Source organism: Kogia breviceps, chromosome 4 (assembly GCF_026419965.1).
Source record: "Kogia breviceps isolate mKogBre1 chromosome 4, mKogBre1 haplotype 1, whole genome shotgun sequence".
Taxonomy (NCBI): domain Eukaryota; kingdom Metazoa; phylum Chordata; class Mammalia; order Artiodactyla; family Physeteridae; genus Kogia; species Kogia breviceps.
The window spans coordinates 17,906,859-17,930,030 of NC_081313.1; the positions used below are offsets into that span (position 1 = coordinate 17,906,859).

The 23,172-nt window shown below is 34.5% G+C and overlaps 1 protein-coding gene across 8 annotated transcripts in view; it reads right to left on the minus strand.

Annotated features, from left to right (window-relative positions):
• The window catches only part of CDH12 (cadherin 12), a 1,002,553-nt gene that overhangs the window by 149,933 nt on the left and 829,448 nt on the right, over positions 1–23,172 (minus strand). The window lies entirely within an intron of this gene.

A 23,172-nucleotide genomic window follows, 5' to 3' on the forward strand; every position in this document is an offset into this window, starting at 1 on the left:
TTGGAAGCATCTGTACTGTCATAATGTCAAGATAAGTTTAGCAAGGATGATCTTGCATCTCTTCCACTGGTCTTGAAACTAATCTGTTTACTTTATTCCTACAGGAAAGTGGATGTGCTCTTTTTGAATTTAACTTAGTTCCCCTTAAAGCGATTTTCTTCTCTTCCTTTATTTGCTACTGAGGGACTCCGCTCTTTCCAACCAAAACTGTGTGAGGCCAGAAGCAAGTGTGAGAGACCATGACCAGCTCATCATGCAGCTCCTTTTTGAATTAGTTAAAGCAGCCTCTGTGAGTCACAGCAAAGTGCGCTGGGGTCAGTCCAATCACCAGATGAAAAAGAAATACAATCCTTTCTGTTCTCTCGTACCTCAGTGATGCCACTTCTTTTTCTCTTATAGATATGATAGGGGGAAAAAATCTGCCACGACAAATTTCCTTCTGTGTAGTGTGAACTGGAGTTCTGCTATTTGTGTGTTCCAGTTGGCTTCAAAATGAACAAAGTCCATTTCAGAAACTTTGGGGCCATCAAGGAGAGACAAGGTGGCCCGCTCAAAGCTTTTCCCTGCGTAAAACTGCTGGCTTTCCTTTTTATACTATTTGCTAATTTTAAAATGCCCACTTATCTGCATTTCTGCAGACTACCTAACTTGCTGGCAAAGTCTCAAATTGTTTCTAAACTGGAAGAGAAAAATGCAACATAACAAATGAGAAATCTTGTTCAGAATATTTTCAGGTGAACCTCGCCTCTCAAAGTATCTTTTTCCCAGAAGCACTGAATTATGAGTCACCAAATCTACGTCTGCTCACCAAAAAGACTATTGAATATACAGATGAATGTACTGATCTCTAATCTTTCTTATAAACACAGCCAAAGAGTTTTTAATAATGTCCAAGTTTCAATACTCTTGTGCAGAAACCTTTCAGGTTAAGGTAGACAATAAGACGTTATTAGGCAATATATTTCAAATTAAATGCCATCAGCTACAAGACTCGTTCAGCTTTAGATAGGTGGATATAGATACTGGTTACAAAAAAAAGTGTAAATGCTGTTTCTATATCCTTTCCTCAGGTGGTGAGATACTACTTGCAATCCACTCGACCTCCATCCTCCTTTTTTTTTTTTTTTTTAAATCCACTTATATGCTTCCAGAAGGCATAAAGGAATGGAAAACATTGCTTAGATTCTCCTATCAAACCCCTTTTATAGCATATTTTTCTCTACCAATTCAGGTCTATTAATTATCCCTCTAATATCTTTCCTATATCAAATTTCTCCCTTTTCCTACAGTACAGCTAAGTTATGTTATGATTGGTAGATTAGAGATTTGGGGGATTAGAAGAGACATCTCAAGTAGTCTAATTCAAACAGCATCTCACATTTCTATCCAAATGCAAGAATATTTTGCTTACGATTTTTGAGAAACAGTCTTCAGCATATGCTTGAACACATTAACAAGCTTCTCAAAAAAAAAACCAAACAAACAAACAAAAAAAAAAAACAAGCTTCTCACTCTCTCTCTCTCTCTCTCTCTCTCTCTCTCTCTCTCTCTCTCTCTCTCTCTCTCTCTCTCTCTGTAGATAGATGTATAGATATACATATACATAGATCACGTACATACCACCAGTATATAATTCACTTTTATTAAACCCCTCGCAGAGTTAGTTATTAATTACACTGAACTGAGACATCGTCCCGACTTACAACCCTACCCTCACCCCATCGCAACTCTTTCTACCCCCAAGAGTAGTCTTCCTAATAGGTCTTGTTTTCTCTCCCAGAGCAAAAGTAAATCGTCTAGTCTTCCTTCCAGCTCTTCAAATACACGAGGACAGCTTTTATATTTCCTTATGCTCCCCATGTCTTCAATTAGCTAGGTTGCTTCTGATTTCTTTGGTGATTCTGTAGAGAATATATAGCAATCCTTCCAGGATACCCATACCGACAAATCTTTTGCTTTTTAACCTTGACAATTGTATTATTAATTTGTTTCTATAAGTTTGGGGTGTTGCTTCAAAGCCATCACAACATTTCTTGTTTTCTATGAGACCATTTATCACAGTTTTAGGTAGGGTTTTAGATCAGTTTTTTTGTTTGTTTGTTTTTGTTTTTTAACACCGTGGACATGGGTAATCAACGTTTCTCTTCTACAGAATTAAAGACTTACGGCTGATTGTTGGAACATGCAGATATGCTACTAACAGCTGTGATATATTTGTTGTGTACTGTATCCACAGCGGAGAAAGTGAAAAGTTTTGGATTGCCAGAGAAGGATTAGCCTACCGTCTCCTTCCTCTTTGTAGTAACTTACATTTCCCATTTAAAGCAATCAGTTGCTCAGACTGTAATTACTCCACTAATGGTATTGTTAATCCAAACTTTCAAATAGGAAAACTGAAAGTTACAACCACAGTCACCAGGTGCTTTGCTCTTGTGAACTGGGGGAGAATCAGGAAGACAGTAAGAAGGAATGAAATTGCTGTGTTCAGTTGCTAGCTATTCATTTACTACCTGCAACCCTTTCTAACTTCTACCAAGTCTCAAACTTTAAACTAGTAGAAATAACTTTTATTCTTTGATTTGTCCCACTGTTGTCCTTACCCTATATTCTATCTCTCATGGCTTATTTCTCAAAGCTGGAAGATAGCTCCTTGGAGTTGGACAATGCAAGGACTTCACAGCCTTCTTTTATGTGACAAGTTTGAGGCTGATATGAAAATTTTGCTTTGAATACGAACTACCCACAATTATTCAAATGTAGCCATTTTTTACATAGATTTTACCGAGATTGTGTATTCTGAGTTTTTCAGGTGATGCTACACATAACTATATTATTTAGCACTTCTTATTCACTATGCCACAGTTCACTAATGCTTTTTCCTGGCTGAGATAATCAGTTAGAACTATCATATAAAATAGTGCATGCCAATGTAGATCTTCCTGAGGAATTTGACATGTTTAATTTAATCAAGAATCTGGTTATCCTTTTCTTGGTATAAAGAAACTGAAAACAAAACACAAACAACAAGCAAAACTAAGAGAAAAAAAAAAGGTAAACACAAAGGAAAAAACCCAGGTTACAGTATGACTAGAGCACTGAAGTTTGGAGGATCAGATCCTGAATGTCCCCGAAGACACATTCACATTGCTTTAGGGTACATGTCATCTTCCTGAAAATCACAATGCATTTTACAGTTTTATTCTTTGTGAAAAAAGATAATTGAAAAAAAAAAAATTCATGAATATATGCAAGAGTGGCTCTAAAGGAAACTGTCTCTCAAGTCTTGTCTAAAACAGTGTATTTCTGAAACATTTGACTAAATAGATTCTTCATCATTTAAGTGAATAACAGAAAGTGAGATAAGCTTCTAATTATAATTGACAATACACTCTGGTATGATATGACTTGTGCCTCTGGTACTGCTATGAATGCCTCAGAGTGTGACTCTTGAATTCCATCTTTGAGTGTTTCCCCGTCAAAACCCGTGGAATTTTCTTTTGACAAAGTGGCCACGTTTGATCAAAAAATAAAAGCAATATGTTACATTTTACTAGAAGCTACTGTCACCACGTAAAGTGACACCATCAATTATAAGAAATAGTTCCATGTATTTACCCATTGGAACCAATTTGATTCGTCTTTGATTAGCCTTTTTTGTGTATATTTTTGCATCCCTTCAGCTGCATTTAGATATAAGAACTCTTAAGCATCAGTTTGGTCAGCTATATGTAATCATGGATACTTTTTTATATTGCTGGGCATAGTTTCTCACTATTTCATGTTAATTAATAAGATAAGTGTATACACAGAGTGTGCCCTGTGGCTATAGCAAAAACAGACCAGGAAGCACAGACAGAACAATTGAAAGTAGACTGTTATATCCTCTACTGACTTTCTATTCTGTTTCCTTGGAGGTGAATTATGACTCCAATAATATGCTTTTGGTGAAAAAAAGAAATGATGTCTGGCATCTTGTGAGGGAGTATCTGAAGAGTTTTTAAATTATATTTTGTCATGAAAATACACATCTTGTCATCTTTCTTTAGGTGTTAGAGTCTTTCATCTCCCTTGAAAGTTCAGATTGATACGTAACATTTTTTTGAAAAAAAATCATGTGTAACAAACTTTGAATGTGTTGTGCATATCTTTGCTTCAGGAATCTCAGGAAGCTCTGATCATCACTAAGACAGGCAAACTGAATTTTCCACCCTACCCACTGACCTTGGGATGGTGTTGGAGTGCCCTGGGACTCAGACTGCCCTACTTTGGGCTGCTCTAGGCAACTCAATGACATAATTGTTGATGTGGCTTAAGTTCTGCAATTGAGGTTTGCACAGACAAGATAAACTTCCTCATCTCCTAGCCTTTGGTGGATACTTTTAGAAGGAACATTGGATTTTGACCAGAACCAATGAAAATCTTAGTCCAATTTCCAAAGAATGCTAAACTACACTGTCTCTCTCTGTTTCTCTCTCATTGTCTCTGTCTGTCTCTCTCTCTTTCTCTATGTGATTTTCCTTAGATACCAATATCTTTTAGGCAAGGCCATTCTAACTACTAAAACTACTGGAATCTGTGAATTTGCCAGCCCTAGGGTTTGGGAAGTAAGTCGATTAAACTTTTGAAGACAGGATTCATAACAAAAAGCATGTTATTAATTCCAACAATTAAATAAACCAGTTGATGCTCTAAGGCAGGATTTGATATTGCTGGTACCATGGGAAAGGCGAAGGGATCAAAGGGCTTGCTTGTGCTCGAAAGATGTCCTTGAACAAGCAAAAGTGAATGGAAATAATATGTGAGTGGAGGGGTTGGTCTTCACCCAGAGTAGCAGGAGTGAAGGCCAAGTGTATGTGCACAGATGTGGGGACAGTGGTAGAAGTGATGGGAAGATAGTCTCTTCTGAGTGTTCATATTTTCTCAATAAAAATTGAACGAGGACATCAGTTGAGAGAGAGTGTGGAGAAGTATTGGAGGTTTGAGGAAACAGCATAACATATAAAAAAGAGTTTCTAGGCTAGTAGCCAACTGACTGAACATGGGGCATTTCATGGGACAGCTAAGTGGCATATGGGACCCCTTGGAGCTTGTAGTCACAGCAGACAAATTGGCATGTCTGTGCTATATAACCTGCAGATGCATTACATTGTCATGATTATAGGGATGGAGTAAACATATAGATTTAACCAGGATCAGGGCAAAAAACTTCATGTTGTATGCAAGGCAGTGATAATAACAATCAACAATAACACTTAAGATGGGTAAGAAAGAATGTAATGTCATGGATGGGGGAGATTAAATGTAAAGAGGCATTAAAATAAATGAATAATAGTCCCCAGTGGGAGGAATTTTCTAGAATTGCATAGTTAGAGGGAAAGAATGGGAAATATTGTGACCAGGGATTGACAGTATTGAAATTGAGGTTCTGGAGATCACATTTATTGAAAATACTATGATGATAAAAACACTTGCCTATAACCATGAGAGTGAGTGGCTAAAGTAGTTAAATGACAAAGTCCTTGTGGGTATACGTGTGTGTATGTTTGTGTGTGTGTGTGTAGTTGTGTGGTGTGTGTCAGAGAGAGCGAGAGAGAAAGTTCAAGGAAACAAGAAAATGAAGCAAGAGATTTAGAATGATCATCAGTCAGCTTTATGAATATTGAAATCATCAAGAAATATGATGAGGGTAGTACTGGAGAGAGACTAACAGGGGGTTATGTGTATTTTTATAGAGTGTAGGTAGAACCCACGTTGGATTCAGAAACGACAACAAGGAGAATGAAAAACAGAGCTCCCAGCACAAAGCCTGGGGGAGAAAAATCAGCCATCACTTGACAAAAATTTTTGGAGAAGAAATATTCTCAGGGAAGACATCAGTGTTGCTCAGAGCAAGAAGATGAAGGGAGTAAGAGAGAAGAGACTGAGGACATATAGAATTTTGCTTATGATGGATTGCACACTCCAAAGAACACTCTGGACTCATGTCAAGAGTTGGAGAAGGATGGAGATAGAGGGAGGAGAGGGACAATACAGTGTTATATGGGGATTAGATTTTATTGACCATTTGTGTCTTTCATCCTTAGAATGTATGTTCATATATTTTGTTAGTTTTGTCAAGAACATTTTTGTTATAATTCTTTTTTTAAACATCTTTATTGGAGTATAATTGCTTTACAATGGTGTGTTAGTTTCTGCTGTATAACAACATGTATACTAATTCTTAATTGCATATTTACTTTTGGCATCCTTCATTCATTGCTAATAAACTGATTAATGCCATTGGATATTTTATCTTTTCAATGTACTAGTCTTTTGACTAATCCAGAAAATGGCAAAATCTACATTCCATCTTGCATTTTTGGGTGATCTGTAACATTTGTTGTATAAATTATTCCTTCAATTTTTATGTTACTTCTCTCAAAGCAGACACATTTTCTTTGTTCTTAATCATTCTTGATTTTCCTCCTTCATTCTTTGCTCTCCCATATATTATAGTATGGATCATGTAAGACAAGTCAGAATTCACTCTCACTGCACAGATTTTCAGGATGGATAGGACAAACAAGGAGATTTATGATAATTAGAGCATTCCTAGAGAATGAAGCAGAAGAGGTAAGCCATAGGGGTATCAAAATAGGGCTGTAGGGGGTTTTCTATGTCTTCATTTCCCAAGTCAACATCTAACATGAAATCAGGTGGCTGTCTTTGTGGTCATGAAATAGGTAAATGGTCTCTCTGTTTGGAAAACAAAACAAAATGTAGTTTAACTTATGATAACTGACTCTATATACTTTTTTCCTCTCTCCTAGTCATAATAGATTTTTAAGATACATGGAGATAAAACATTTTCCATTTCAGGATGCAGTGACATGGTAATTAGGTGCAAAATCTGTGACTGAGAAAAAATAATATATAGTGATACATATCATTTCATAACATACATCTTATTCTCCAACTAACCAGGAAGTGAATAGCCTGTTAATGAGAACTCGAAGGGGTAGGGTGGTGAGAGAGTGGGACAGAAACATTGATTAAAGTTCACTAATGATTCCAAGGCATTACAGCCCTTTCTTCTTGTATAATTTTTCCTTCTCATCAAATCCTTCATTGAATCCTACTTTCTTTCATTCTCTTCTTTTCTCTGCTGTTCCCCTGCCCCTTAACCTGGGCTTATCTGGGACAATCAAGGATTTAGATTAATTATTTTTCTTGTGGTGGCAGATAGAGAATATTCCAACCCAAGCATGTGTCACTTTTACAATCGGAACTAATAAATGCATAATTTTCAAACTAATAAAGTATATTTGAAAGACAGGAAAACTGAACAATTTCAGGTCATTATGATTTGTTATCTGGATATGCCCTCTTGAGCTAATATGCCCGATGATACTGCCTTCATATGTTTGCAGAATCCCACAGCCCAAAATGCTGACTGAAATTCTACCTGGAATCATTCATTTTGAACACCGAATAGTTTTCCTCAGGGGAATGCAATGCAAGTCATTGATATTTTGGTGTTAGTTAATGTCATCAGAAATCCCACCAGTTGGCTAGTGACATAGGAAGTATGGGCAATATTTGTGATTTACTAGAAATAGCATCTCAAATCCCTGATTTAATGGGTGGAGGGTGGGAAAGGAAAACAGGCTTCCATGAACTATAAGGGCACTGAGTGCTTGTGTTTGGAGCAACAAAAGGTCCCTTGAAAGGGATTGATTAATAATTGATTATATTATATATTAATATAATATTGATTATATTAATCAATTAATAATTGATTAATTCTGAGTGGGGAGGATAGTTCAAGGCTGAAGGGCTTGACTCTGATGTTAACTTGGTGGTACTATTGCTTGCGAGTAATGTTTGCTGAGGAATGGTTTTTGGAATGGTTTTTAATTCTAATATTCCCAAGTTTAAAATACAGAGTGATTACATTTTTTGAAAGTTTTTATATGGTGATCCTACATCCTGGTTTGCCAGGGAAAATCCTGGTTTACAGCCATTTCCCATCATTTCATCTAGCTGACGTTTGTCCTATATCAAAATATCCAAGTTTGGAAGATCCATTATAAGGCTGTCTTGAATAGAACCCATTTACTGAGAAATTAGCACACAGTTGACTCTTTGTACCCAATAAATGGTGGTCATCATTATTAGAATAATAACTCCCAGTTCTACTGCATTCCTTGTTGTCTGCTACTGGAAATTCCCCCAGCCTCAGTTTCTTTGTAGACTAAAAATACAGAATAGTGAAAATAGCACATACAGTTCTTAGGATTAATGAAATAATGTGTGGATTAACAGTAAGAAGAACACATACAATTATTGATAATTGTGGCTTTAATAGTTAATACCTTTATTTTTATTATGAAAAAATGCCTCAAATGAACTGTATCTTAATTAAGATAGACTCAAACTGGTGGATTGTTGAATCACATTCCATAACCAATGGCCTAAAATAGCTTTTTAAAGGATTTGGGAAGTTCATGAACAGCTAAGGACAATGAATTTTCTCCAAAAGATCTTGAGCTCTAAGTGTGTAAAGTGTTCTTGGTATTAATTTTAATTCATGGACATATTTTTCTATGAAAGAGCTGGATCATTCAGAAATCCAAGTAGCTCACTACATCCATAGACCCTGAATATTTGCTGCTAGAACAGGATATCTTATTAGTATTCCAGAGCATATGATCCAACGATTTACAGTATTCAAAAGCCTGTGAAGACTGTGAGAATATTGAAAGTTGTGAGAGAAAAAAAAAAAGCTAAGAAAAGAATAAAACGATGAGCATTTCCTTCACACTTGTTCGCAGCTGGGACTACAGCTGCTTGATTCTTACCATCTGGGGATGTCTAATTAGAAACTACCTAGAATAGGCTAATAAAGAAATAATTTGAAAATAAACTTAACATCAGCAGCAGTTCAGATCCCAGAGTGCTAGGAGTTAAGGTTGCATGAACTAATGGGTCAATGAACAAAAGAAATATTCACTAATCGCTGCACTTGAACAATATTATTCCTGAATAAAGCAAAGTGCCATTTGTTTCTTCAATGCATAATAAATATGCCAAATACTGACTGACATTTAGGCTAGTAAATAAAATTTTAAAAAGCTATTCATATGAGACTCTTGCACAAGCTCCCTGCTACATTGTGGTTTAAATCATTTTCCTATTTTAAGTCCATTTTTTAAAATACAATAACGTGTCATTTCAAAACAAGTTTCTGTTTAGGCTACCAAATAATTTGGCCAATGACGGTCAGATTTCTATCCTCAAAAATTTTCTTTGGAGAAATAAAATGGTATTTTTTTCTGTTTTGCCAAATTAATAAAAATTTCACTTATCAGTCTCAATGACTTAGATGTCAAGGTGTCATAGAGATTTTTCAAATCAAAATAATGCTATGATAGCACAAATGATCAACACTTGAAATGCACACCCTGAGATTGATGAAAAAACAAAATGTTTAACTCTTCAATTTTGTAATCACTGCATTTTTACTTGTATTGATGTCAATTCTCTATCACCAGATTGAGTCACACGAAACACTAGTATATCATATACAAATGACACAATATGGGAACACAAAAATCATTTTGCTTTTATCATAATAAAATAGTCATTTTTATTTGAAGTATTGAGAATTAAGAATATCTTATATTCTTGTCAAATACTTTTGCATCCGCAAAACTACCTAGCACATAGAAACTCATATTGATGCATAATAAAAATGGTCTAGAAACTTCCAAACTCTAGAAAATTTTAATCATAATATTTTTCTATTAATTAGTCAAATTAGTAAATAATGTTTCGCTGTCTCCATTTTCTTTCCTAAAAAAGAAATAACAGTTCCATTGCTGGATAAAGAAATACTTTTGTGTGTTTGGGTTTACCTAAAGTATATTATAGCTATTAACACCGACATTATAATCACTAACTTTAGGAGTAAAAAATATCCAACTCTCTCTGTCAAAGGAACTGTGACATAATAAAGCTTGAAACATCTAGGAATTGTGGTTTCTTGTTGTATGTTTTCACTACCCCATCTGTTATCAAAATATAATTGTATATTGTTTCAAAGAAATAATAAAAGAGAAAGTATTAAATGTTGCAATACTGGACAAAGTCACATACAAGTTCTTATCAAACATGAGCATTCTCCCCTATCATTTTATTCTTTTTGCTATTTTTTTTAGAATCTCAGAGTAGTAAAGTGGGTTAAAAACACCCATACAACAAAACTCGTAATTTCTTTATCATTCATTATATGTAATATATTGCCAGAGCTATTTTTGACTTTAGGGAAAAAAATGAAAAATACGTATTCAACATTAGCAGATCATCATCAATATTAATTAGGTAGAGTATTTGTAAACAAATGGAAGATATTCTCTTGACATACACGAGTTTAATGTGTAGATCACAATCACCAAGACAATTTAAAACTAAAATAGATTAAACACCGTGGTGTGTATCCCCAGTTTATAACTATTATTTGTAGGTCATCTTACTTGTGCTACTATTAATTTTATTACTTTGAACATCAATTATTTCTATTTTTTATACATCAGAATTAAATATGAGGACAATACCCTGTATAATCTAATGAGCTTTATGTATTACTAAAATGAAAACTGCATTGGGCTTCAAAGACAGCGTTCTAACAGAGAACAGGGCAGAGCACTGCTGACAGTTTTTAGTATTCCAAAATGCACATCAAGTAAATCAAGCTGATAACAAACAGCACTTTTAAATAATTAAGGTATGATTAGTTGGGGGCATATCAAGAATCATTGCAAAGTGGAAGGAGGGGTTTAAAAACAGCTGGAAAATGCCCTACATATTCTACAGCATATAATGTTCCTGGAGATCCCCTTTGGACTGGAGATTGTATTAGCAAAACATGTAACAGACTAGCCCTGGTAGAGGAGGACATTTTCAACTGTGAAACAGGAGGTTGCTTTAGACATATAAATTAAACGGTAGAAAACACCAACATAAGAATAGGAGATTATAATGAACCCAAGCACAGACATAGGAGAGAAGTTCATGGCAACTGTTGGATAAAGGAGGAGGAAGAGGAACAGTAATGCAGGAAGAATTCATTACACTTTTATTCACTGAACTCAAACATGGCTGTGTACTGCCATGTGAAACTTTTGTAATCAGATAGAAGATAAAACTAACAGAAAGCACAAAGCAATCACTAAATCTTTTTACTATCTATGGATTCTGGGCACAGCTGTGAGATTTATTTGACAAAAGGATTGCTTGAACACAGCAAATTGTGTTTTTCTTTGGAAAACATTATATCACTTCATCTTTTTCAACTTCAATTCTTACAAACTTACAATTCCATATTGGAGTAACACACACACACGCACACACACACACACACACACAATTCACCAGAAATGGTATGCATTTTAGTTGGTACATTTCGTAAGAGTCAGCTGGTCATATTAGTCACAGAAGATTACGTTTGTCAGAAACATTTTAATAATTATAAAAACATACTCCTATCTCGTAAAGATTATTCAGCCATTTGGAGGAGGAACAAAGGGTAAAAATGATCTCTATATTTCACAGTTCATGCTGGGGGAAAATAAATAATTTCTATCATGAGAAAATTTTAGTAATTAATTGTTAAATTATTACAAATAATAATACACAGTATCGCCTTAATACAGGTCACTACTGTAATAGAAACAGGGTTTGCCTGAGTATAGTTTGCTTCCCAAAAAGTTGCTTCATATTTAAGCACAGTGCTATTCAGAGTGTGCTCTATATTTAGACAGAGTAGATCTATTAGGTTGATCGCTATGAAAATGTTCTGGTCAGATATAACACAATTGAGATGCATTCAACTCACATGATTAAATTCACAAATTCTCAGTTGGGATAGCAAGAATGTCCAATAAATAGAGTCCAAAGACAAATTCTACTCCTGTTTTTACTACTCAACACCTTCTTTGAACATGACAATAGCTAAAATTTGCTGCATCTCAATTACCTCCCCTGGAAAGTCTGTAACCATTCAATTATTCATTCATTTTTTCAGAAATCTTCATCAGGCCTCTTTTCTGTGCCATGGTTATACATTCTATTTGTAACAATGGACGAACACGAAGATTAAATATGATAATATATAAGATAGTTATTTTTAAACCATAAAGTTCCAGATAAGTGTAAAATTCTTTTATTATGAATTAAAACTAATTTAAAATGTGAAAGTATTTGTAAGAACATAAAAGAAAAATGAGAACAAAGTGTCCATCCACAGAGGACTCTTCAACTAACTCCTGATATGGCTACAAAGCAGACCACTCAAATTTCTGAAAAAAAGTATGTGCTCATAAGGAAAGCACTCTGAGACATGCTTTGATGCATAAACGAAGATATGAAATAAACTTCTGTTAAAAATAAGAAAAGGAGGGCTTCCTTGGTGGCACAGTGGTTGAGTCCGCCTACTGGTGTGGGGGACACGGGTTCAAGCCCTGGTCCAGGAAGATCCCACATGCCTCAGAGCAGCTGGGCCTGTGCACCGCAACTACTGAGCCTGTGCTCTAGAGTCCGCGAGCCACAGCTACTGAGCCTGTGCACCACAACTACTGAGCCTGTTCTCTAGAGCCTGCGAGCCAAAGCTACTGAGCCCACATGCCACAACTACTGAAGCTCATGCGCCTGGAGCCTGTGCTCTGCAACAAGAGAAGCCACTGCAATGAGAAGCCCATGCACCGCAATGAAGAGTTACCCCCACTCGATGCAACTAGAGAAAGCCTGAGTGCAGCAGCAGAGACCCAATGCAGCCAAAAAAATAATAAAGAAATAAAATAAAATTTAAAAAATAAGAAAAGGAGAAATGCACACATACACATATATATATATATATATATACACAGAAGGACACATGTGTATGTGTGTCTCTATATGGATGCACATGTGCGTGGTTTCTGGGAGGAAGAGAGGTTGGTAGGGGAGGAAAAAAAATTCTCTTCCTCTTTTTCCACTCCATTCTCCCTCCTCTACATTCATTTCTCTCCTTTCCCTGATTTTTCTCATTTTTTTTCTTCCTCCTCTTCTACCTCTTCCAATCATGTTTGGATGGTTTACCATATATTGTGTTAAGTTAAAACAGACTACAGTGTTTCTTAGTGATGGGATCATGGGATAATTTTATATATTTGTTTTCACTCTCTATAATGCTCCATCTTTAAATTATGGTATGTTATTAAAAATTCTTATTCAGTTCAGTCATGCTTACACAGATATTGGCAAACTTTTAAGCTTTACAAATCTGAAACAGTAGAGCAGGGGAAATGATTCTTGATCAAACTAAGGTGTTTCTGTAAATGAATGGGTAACATTTCCCCCTTGACTTTTTATCTCACATTTCTAAATTAATTGAGAAGAAATGTTTAAACAGTCATAAGTCTGTTTTCCACTTCCTAGGTCCTTTCATTCATTCATTCATCTAATTTTTTCATATATTTCCTTATTTGTTGAATAGATATGTATTAAACATACATCTTGCCTCAGCCAATGTGCTATGTGATAAACATACAAAAATGGATAAATTACAGTATAAAGTTTATGGCTCTTAAGAAACTTAAAGAATACAACCATTTAAACTAAAATATCTACAAAGTCTAATAAGCTCTGTAGTAGAGGTGTGCTAGTTGCAGAGGGATGAGAGAGGAGAAAGATATGTAAAATATGCTTTAAGTTGACGTCAGGAAAATCTTAGCAAAGAGGATAGTTTCTATAGAGTACTTAAGAAATTATGGTAATCAACTCGTGTAGGGATGGAACGAATCACTTAAGCAAAGAAAATTCAAAGCATAGCCATGTAAGATTAAAACAGCCTGGGACAGTGATGTCAGCAACATGGCAGCATAGGAGTTTCCAGGGCTCATGGGAGCTCTAAGTTGTATAATGATATAGATGCACAACAGGACCGTATAACAGAACACTATTAGTCCTGTAAGTCAGGTCCTGAAGGCCTTGTATAATGTGAAAGGGAATGTTACTCCTCTGAAAATGGAAAGTGTTTTAAGCAGGAAAATATCGGTTCAAAATTTGACAAGTCAGTAACTTGTTTTGACTAACCTCACTCTTCCTCTATTTTTACTTTTTCCCTTTGACTCTCTATTCCTTCTCACAAGTTCGTTTTCAAGATCCGAGAAAACGGGCTTCCCTGGTGGCGCAGTGGTTGAGGGTCTGCCTGATAATGCAGGGGACACGGGTTCGAGCCCTGGTCTGGGAAGATCCCACATGCCGCGGAACAACTAGGCCCGTGAGCCACAACTGCTGAGCCTGCACGTCTGGAGCTTGTGCTTGGCAACAAGAGAGGCCGCAACAGTGAGAGGCCCGTGCACCGCGATGAAGAGTGGACCCCGCTCGCCGCAACTAGAGAAAGCCCACGCACAGAAACGAAGACCCAACACAGCCCAAAATAAAAAAAAAAAAAAAAAAGATCCGAGAAAGAATTCTTCCTTTCTATATTTCCTTGTCTTGTTCCACTGGGTTTGAATAGGGAGAAATTGAGTAAAAATTCTTAGAAACACACATTCTAATCTAACTACTACACTTCCAGGTGAATTCATAAACACTTTTGTTCTTACATGGGCACAAAGATATATATTGAAAGCTGTTCACTGAAATGCTATTTATAATCATGAAACCTGGAAGCAAATTATTTATCCCTTAATAAGGACATGGATAAATAAATTTCAGTACGTCTGTGTTATAGAAAAATATTCAGCCCTCTAAAAAATGAGTTCACTGCATATGTACTGACAAAGAAAAAAAATTGTGTAAATAATAGGTAACCTTTATAAAAACTGTACTAAAATGATAAATGATATATAGTCACCGTATATTTTGTACAAATATAAAATTACAGAAAAAAAGAACTTTGGATATTAGTACAGAAAGAGTAGGAAAAATTAGCTGCACTTTGGGTTTTATATATTATAAGTGAATCTCCTCAAACATATATGATAATTAAATTTTTAAAATGCAATAAGCTTATATATACAAATATTTGATTAGGGTTTAATAGAAACTTTCACAAAACATATATTTTAATAAAGTTTCCATATACAGCAGTCACAATAAAATTTAAAATGAGTTTTTCTCATCTCTTTTATTCAATTAAATAATTTTATTTTCTTCTAATTTTTGCTTAATAAAAGTAAAGCATTTTGCATTCTTCATGAAAGAAAACTAGTTTTAAATTACTAGGAGTTATTTCAGAATAATTGCAAATAATCAACCTCAGTTACTAAAATGCTCAAAGAAGGAAGTTGTATAAAAATATGCACTACTCACTGTATGGATAGCCATATTTAAGACAAAAATGGAAAAAGAGCCTAAAATATGCTTTGGTGCTTTTAACTCTGAAAACCTGAATATCTATTCAACTATTAATTATAAGAACTTAGCACAGGGAACTGTATTCAATATCCTGTGATAAACCATACTGGAAAAGAGTATAAAAAAAATCAATGTCTATACATGGATAACTGAGTCATTTTGCTGTACAGCAGAGATTGCCACAGCATTTTAATCAACTATGCTTCAATTAAAAAACAATTAAATTAAAAAAAGAACTTATGAAACTTTATTTCTGCTTTGGGTATGCTTAACCAGTTTTTACCTAATGAGCTTGCATTTTTCCATTTGCCTAATGATTAAAAATATCTGAGAAATTTTTTTAAAATTAAAAAAAATCAGAGAAACTATTGAAAAATCATTTCATTGTGTACTCATGCTAAATAAAAAATAGAAAGCTTTATAAATAGCTATTATTTATTAAAAGTGAGTCTCAAATTCCAAACACAGGGCAAACTTCCTTAGGGCTTTGGATATCATCCTGGAGGGAGTATGAGTTTGTTCTTGCTCAAAATGTATTAATTTACTTTCATTTATTTGGGGGTAAAAATAAAACCTTTACATTTTTTGTTTACTTGGCATAAATGTGAGAACATTATTACATTTTTCCACATGCAAAACAGCCTCATCAAGTTTATTTCACTTAAATTATGAAGTTCGTAACTATTTCAAAAAACAGTTGAGTTATAAAGACCCACCATCATCCCCCCACCACATGCACCCTTGAGAATAAATAAGTTGTGGGAAACTAGTTTAGTATCCAATTAAATCTATTTTTCTTCAGAAAGTGATTTCTATGAATCTGACTATACACAGTTATGCCACGTAGTATAAAGTTAACCATATTACTAGATAATCCTAACATAATGATCACAAAAAATGCTATATGCATTTTGGGCAGTGTCTCTCCCTCTCTATTTCTCTGTCTCTCTTTGTATCTCTGACTTTCTCCCTCTCTGTCTCCCCCTCTATCTTTTATACTTATTTTGAAAAAAGAAATCATCTATCTGAGTTTATAACATAAATCCCAGAATTGTCTGTAAACTCCCCCTAAGCCTGTGTTTGTACTTGGAATCTATTATGTTCATGAGAGAGTCACAGACATCACAGTTACGGATTTTCCTTCACTTCCAAGGGGAATGAAGTTCTGAAATGAACTTTAGTACTTCCATTTTAATATTCACTGCTGCCTGCAAGCTAGCTGAAGGTTATTTTAGTTACTGGAAACCACTCTAGTTTGCAATATCATTTTGACTATTTGTAGGTAAAAATTTGCAGGCAGCTGACTCTAGCCAAAGGCAAGCTTTGCGATAGCAACATAATCCCTAAGAGAAAAATGTGAAATAATCTAACCATCTAAACATCAAAAGGAAATGCACCTTGCTTGACAATATTTGGAACAAGATAATGGTTTCTGAAGTTGTTCAACATTTATGAAAATATAGAAATTAAGATAACAGTCATTTAAATTGTATACATATTTAATACATTCATTTTTCATTATATGGAAAGTTCTTTTTTAAAATTTTTGAGTCCAGATGTTTCAAATTATGAATAATTTGTCCATTTATGCTTAAAACTAAACTTGAGGGCTTCCCTGGTGGCGCAGTGGTTGAGAGTCCGCCTGCCGATGCAGGGGACGCGGGTTCGTGCCCCAGTCCGGGAGGATCCCACGTGCCGCGGAGCGGCTGGGCCCATGAGCCATCGCCGCTAAGCCTGAGCGTCCGGAGCCTGTGCTCCGCAACGGGAGAGGCCACGACAGAGAGAGGCCCGCGTACCGCAAAAAACAACAAAAACAACAACTAAACTTGAAAAATATGACTGGTCATTCCCATTAAAAACGGGACTCAGAAGTCTGTTCCACTAAATCAAGCTTAAATTAGTGATTGTGTATTTAGATGTAGTTGAAATCTAAGCATCCTTTGTATCAAAAACTCTTAGACTATATACTTGGCAAACTGGCTTATGTCTTTGACTTGAAAGACATTAACTGACAAAGCACACAATGGAATGTCTCTCCACATGGAATGAGAATGAAAGATGTAGTAATCATTCTCAAGTTTCAATGTGGAGGCTGATGTGTCTGGTTTTATTTCTTAATCTAGCTTCCTTGTTGTTTGGAAGAGTATTTTATTTTCAAATCTGAAAAGTGAAGATTGTCTATTGTGGTAGACAGAATAGTGGCTCCCCGAAATGTCCACATCCTTATCCCTGGAACCTGTTACTGTGTCACCTAACATGGCAAAAAGGACATTGAAGATATAACTATCCAAAGATCTGGAGATTGGAAGATGATCCTAGGTTATCTCAGTGGGCCCAATGCAATCACAGGGGTCCTTATATAAGTAAGAAGGAGAGTTAGGGTGACAGATGAGATGAGTAACCTTGAAGCAGAGGTTGAAGTGATGTGATTCCAAATTGAAGAAAAGGGCCATAAACAAGGAATGCAGGTGGTCTCTAGAAGGTAGAAAAGGCAAAGAAATGGATTCTCCTCTAGAGCCTCCAGAAACAATGCAGCTCTTGTTTTTAACCCATAAGTCCATTTTGAACTTTTTACCTCGAGTACTGTAAGATAATAAACTTGTGTTGTTTTAGCCCATTAAGTTTGTGGCAGTGTGTTACAGCCACTATAAGAGACTAATACAGTTGTACATATAGTTTTAAAAATAGTAGATATAGATCCAGATTTCCTGACTCTCTGCCTAAGTTCTTATATTTTTAATTACATGTTACTAGTGTTCTATCAATTTTTTCTTATATTTTAATTTTTATAGTAAGAGAAATTTGAGAGTATATGTATCCATATAAATATATTTATATAATCATGTATATATGTATATATATACATACACAAATGTATATATTCAAAACTCTAAAACATTTTACATCCTAACACTAGAAATAACTCTCATTTCTATTTGTTTAATGGTGTCTTTTCTTTGGAATATTACTTACAGTCTATTTGTGAGTTGCTTCACTAGGCTGAAATAAAATGCATGGGTAGTGTCAATATCAAATCCCAATATTTAATCCCAGAACAATGTGAAACCTCCAGATGACCCTGTAGTGAGTTGGTATTGACTACTGTGAGAAATATATAAGCAGGGTACAGAGAGTCCATACATTTTTACATATATATATATATATATATATATATATATATATATATATATACATATATGAAACATAATTGTTTTCCATTTAGAGTTACTTTTTAAGAAAACTTACAGTAAAAATTTAAGTAGGTATATTTACAAAATATTTAATTTATTCTTGCATGTAACCAATTGCTGACATATGTTTTGATTCCAAGGTTGACTATTTTTTTCCAGATAATAATTTTGTGTATGTGGTACTTCCCCTAATATTGGTGTGTAGAAAATAAAATATGAACCTAGGTTTTAATCAGTTAAAGTTTTGACTTAACCAAAACACCCTAATCAATACCAGCACACAAAAGGATTATCTGGGGCTGTGTCATTGCTTTATAATTACAGATCAGCATTCTACATTGCTGTTACTCTCTTTGCCATTTCATTCACTAGTGTAGCAACTCAAGAATGAACTGTACTTAAACTTTTAAAGAACAGACACAAAGAAATAGAAAATGGGAGCCAATATTGCTAGTGTTGTTCTGTAAATTGATTTAGAATTTAATATTTAACTGCAGAAGTTGTTTTCTTAAACATTGCCTAATTAATCTGATAGTTTTCTAGACAGGAGTTTCATCAACAAATTAACAAGACCAGCTACAGAAGTTGAAGGTCCAGTGCAAAATTAAAATATGGGACACCTTGTTCAAAATTATTAAAAACTTCATTCTAGCATGGGGCTCTGTGCAAATGCATAGGTCACATACTTATAAACCCAGCCCTGAAAATAAGTTAGTAATAAAACAAAATTTTAAGGCAACGGTCCCTATCCATTTAAAAAATTCATATTCATATCCATATCTGTATCTATATATCTGTATTAATGGCTATGTCTATATACAATTTCAGAGTAAAATTTTAAGGGTATCTATTGATAATCTCCTCCAATCTTGTGTTCTTACAAAGGAGAAAGCGGAGCCACAGAGCATTTTAATTATATCAGTAGTTGAGATTAGAAATAAAATTAGCATCCTTCTAAACATATTTAGGCATTTCTCTTAACTGCCAGTTTAGTGCTCCTTCTACCATGTCAAAAGACCTCCTTGCTCAATATCACTAAGAAATTGAACTGCATATTTCTGCTCTAATTAACTGTTCAAAATAGCCTTTGAATAGAATGTTTCATACTGTGTTCAGCAGAATAAAGATTGCTGATGACACAGAGTTCAAGAATTTTCAAGGACTGAGTAAATGGTGATTGTTATATAATAAACAATATAAATAAAATAATTATATAATTTACTGTCTAATCTGGGATACTTTTGTGAGTTAACGAGGGCAATATTAATAACTATGTTGAGATAACAATGAAAATAGTACTGTCTTGAGCATAACTGGATTTACAACAAAAGCTACAAAAGCTAGCATCTAAAGAAATTCTAACAACTTGCCAGGTATTGTCCTAAGGGCTTTGCTTGCATTCAATTCTTGTTTTCTCAGAACCACCTTATGAGCTCTAAGCACTCCCATTTTACAGATAAGAAAATTAAGACATGATGAGCGACAAAGCTAGTTTTGCATCTGAAGATTTTGCATAAGGATAAATATATTCATATTCAAGTATGAAACTGGGATTCCATCCCTGCCCCAGAGTCCACATCATGAACAAATATGCAATGTTATCTCTCATATATTCCGAGGTGATAGGCTGGCATGGATTATTTAAGCCATAAGTATAAGTACTATAAAAGTAAGAACTTGTGATAGGATCTCCAATGATCAGACCAGGTACTTTCATAGCCTATCCCTAGCCTCACTCCTTGACAGCAACAACCTGATATGAATCAGAACCCACTTCCCCCTCCCTGATGTCAGTGAGGTGAATCAGGGAACCAAGCTTATATCCCCATCTGGAGGCAACAGAGATGTGTGAGTCAGTGCTCCACTTTCACCAGGAAGTTGCCAGTGGGTGGAGGGAATAACTGAACGTCTACCTCACCAGTCCTCAAAAGGACAGTCACCCCACTTTTGGTAGAGTGATGTTAGTAGGGCCCAACAGGAAGCTGAACATGAACACTCGCCCACCCCTCATGTTAAAAAAATCAATAGAGTTCTTTTGGATAAAAAAAAGTCCAGAGTCTCCTAAGATCAACAATATCCAGGATACAATACAAAATCATCTGTCATACAAACAATTAGGAAAATCACAACTTGAATGAAAGAGAATCAACAGATACCAACAACAGTAAGATGAACTGGAATCAACCAATTTGTCCAAGAGATTGTAATCATTTGATAAGAATTTTAAAGCAGCCATTGTCCAGGTATTTAAATAAGCAATTTTGCATTTTCTTGAAACAAATGAAAATAAAAAATTCTCATGATGATTTAGAAGTTATAAAAAGTAACCAAATGGAAATTATAGAATTGAAAAATACAATAATGGAAATGATACACTCAGTAGATGGGCAAAATAGTAAAGTGTAGACAGAGGATAAAATCGATGAATTTGACATACAAATATAATTTATTTGGTCTGGACATCTATAAAACTGACTGGGGGAAAAAAAACAAAAATAAACAGAATCTCAGAAACCTATGAGATGATAATTAAAAAAAGATAAGAAAGATAGTATGGGACTAAAAAAGTATTCAAAAAATAATGAGTGAAAACATCCCAAATTTGGTTCAAGGCATAAAATTAAATATTCAAGAAGCAGAACAAATCCTGAGTAGGATAAATCCAAAGAAATCCATGTCAAGACCCATCATACTTAAACTTCTGAATGTGAATGACAAATAAAAATCTTGAAAACAGAGAAAAATCTTACATTTTATAGGATAATAATTAAATGATAGTAGATTTATCATCTGAAACCATAAAAGCCAGAAGAAAGTGGAAAATATTTTAAGTACTGAGAGAAAAAACTGTGAAGTGTGTATTCTATATTCAGCAATGATATCCTTCAGCAGTGGAAGGAAAATAGACACTGTGAAATGAAGGAAAGCTAAAAGAATATTTGATAATTATGCTTAAAAAGTAGGAAGATTAAAATTGGACCTGAATAGAAATAAGGTTTCTATACTTCACTCAAAGTGGTAAAACTTCAATAACACCAGACTATGAAAAGTTATTGTATATATTTACATTGTTTTAACTGGAGCAACTAAGAAAACAAAACAAAATCATATACCCCAAAACACCAAAATAAAGATGGAATCCTAAGGTGTTCATATAACCCACAGGAAGGCAACAAAAGAGAAACAGAGGAATGGGTAACTTAGTAAACAAACAGAAAACAAATAAAAAACGGCAGACAAGCCATAACATACCAATCATTATCTTAAATATAAATGTTCTAAATAAACCAAGTCCGACAATATGTTCACTACATGAAACTAACTTCAAATACAACATAGGTAAGTTGAAAGTAAAAATATAGTAAAGGTATATCAGGTAAATATTAATTTACAACATGTAGGCAAGACTATAATTGATACCAAATCAGCAACATAAATTTTTAAAAAGTTAGAAAGGTAAAATTGTTTCTAAATATTTTACAATGCATTTTCATTTACAAAAATAACATTGTTTTAAACATGATTAGACTTAGACATAGACACAATTATTTTTTGAGTGTTCATATTTATAAAATTTATCTTCTTTCTTTCTGAAATGACTTCATAATTTCCCTTTCTAATTCTCCTTTACTTGATGAAACTGAATTAAAATCTATTCACATGCAAAGTAAAAACAAAAATATTCCACTTATTCTTCTGTGCTAAAAGAAAGTCCCTTTGAAACAGATATCCTTGATAATAAAAGTACTTCCTTGCACTATCTTAATTATGCAAACGAAAGTTCTGAACCTCCCTTGTTCTTAAGGAGAGGAGGAAGAACATTTCCTATATAGGAAGTAGACCAGTTGCTTAAGCCAGAGACTTGTGACTTTAGTAGGGAAAGCTGCTCAGCACCAACCCTACTCCACCTCAATTAAAGTATGAAAACATTTGGGAGTGGACTGGTTTATTTCACTTCAACCTGAACTGATATAAGTCACCGTATGATATCTCTCAGACCAGAGTTATGGGAAACAAACAAACAAACAAAAACCTCTAAGCAAATAGACACCAATTACACACGAATTAATAACATTGGAATGGTATAAGTCCCATCCCCTAGGTTGACATGGATAGAAAAAAATTCTAAGATATAAAATAAACTTTACCTCTGTCCTCCTTTCAGCAGTGTATCATTTAATCAGAATATATAGATAATATTGATGTCTACACAAATATGATTTTTTATAAATTAATGATAATGATATTTATTTTCATTGCTGTAAGTTTGGTTCAGGTATATTGATTGGCAATAAAATATCTACTTAACTACACAGATTAGTTAATCAAAAAAACTTAGAATATATTTTTTAGAATATTGGGACTCCTCATCCTGTCCTTGAAGTTAAAATGAGATGTTACATATGTCTTCTGTGTATGGCTGAGTATGTGTGCTTTATTTCCCCATCTTCATCCCTTCAGAGTACTCTGCGCGTGTGCTCTTTATATCTAAATTAATGCTTAATCATTTCAAAAAAGAGGACAACAAATTGATAGCTCATTCTGCCTTACCGCATTGGGGAGAAATGTGCCTGCTTCCCAGTTACCAAGTCAGTGTAAC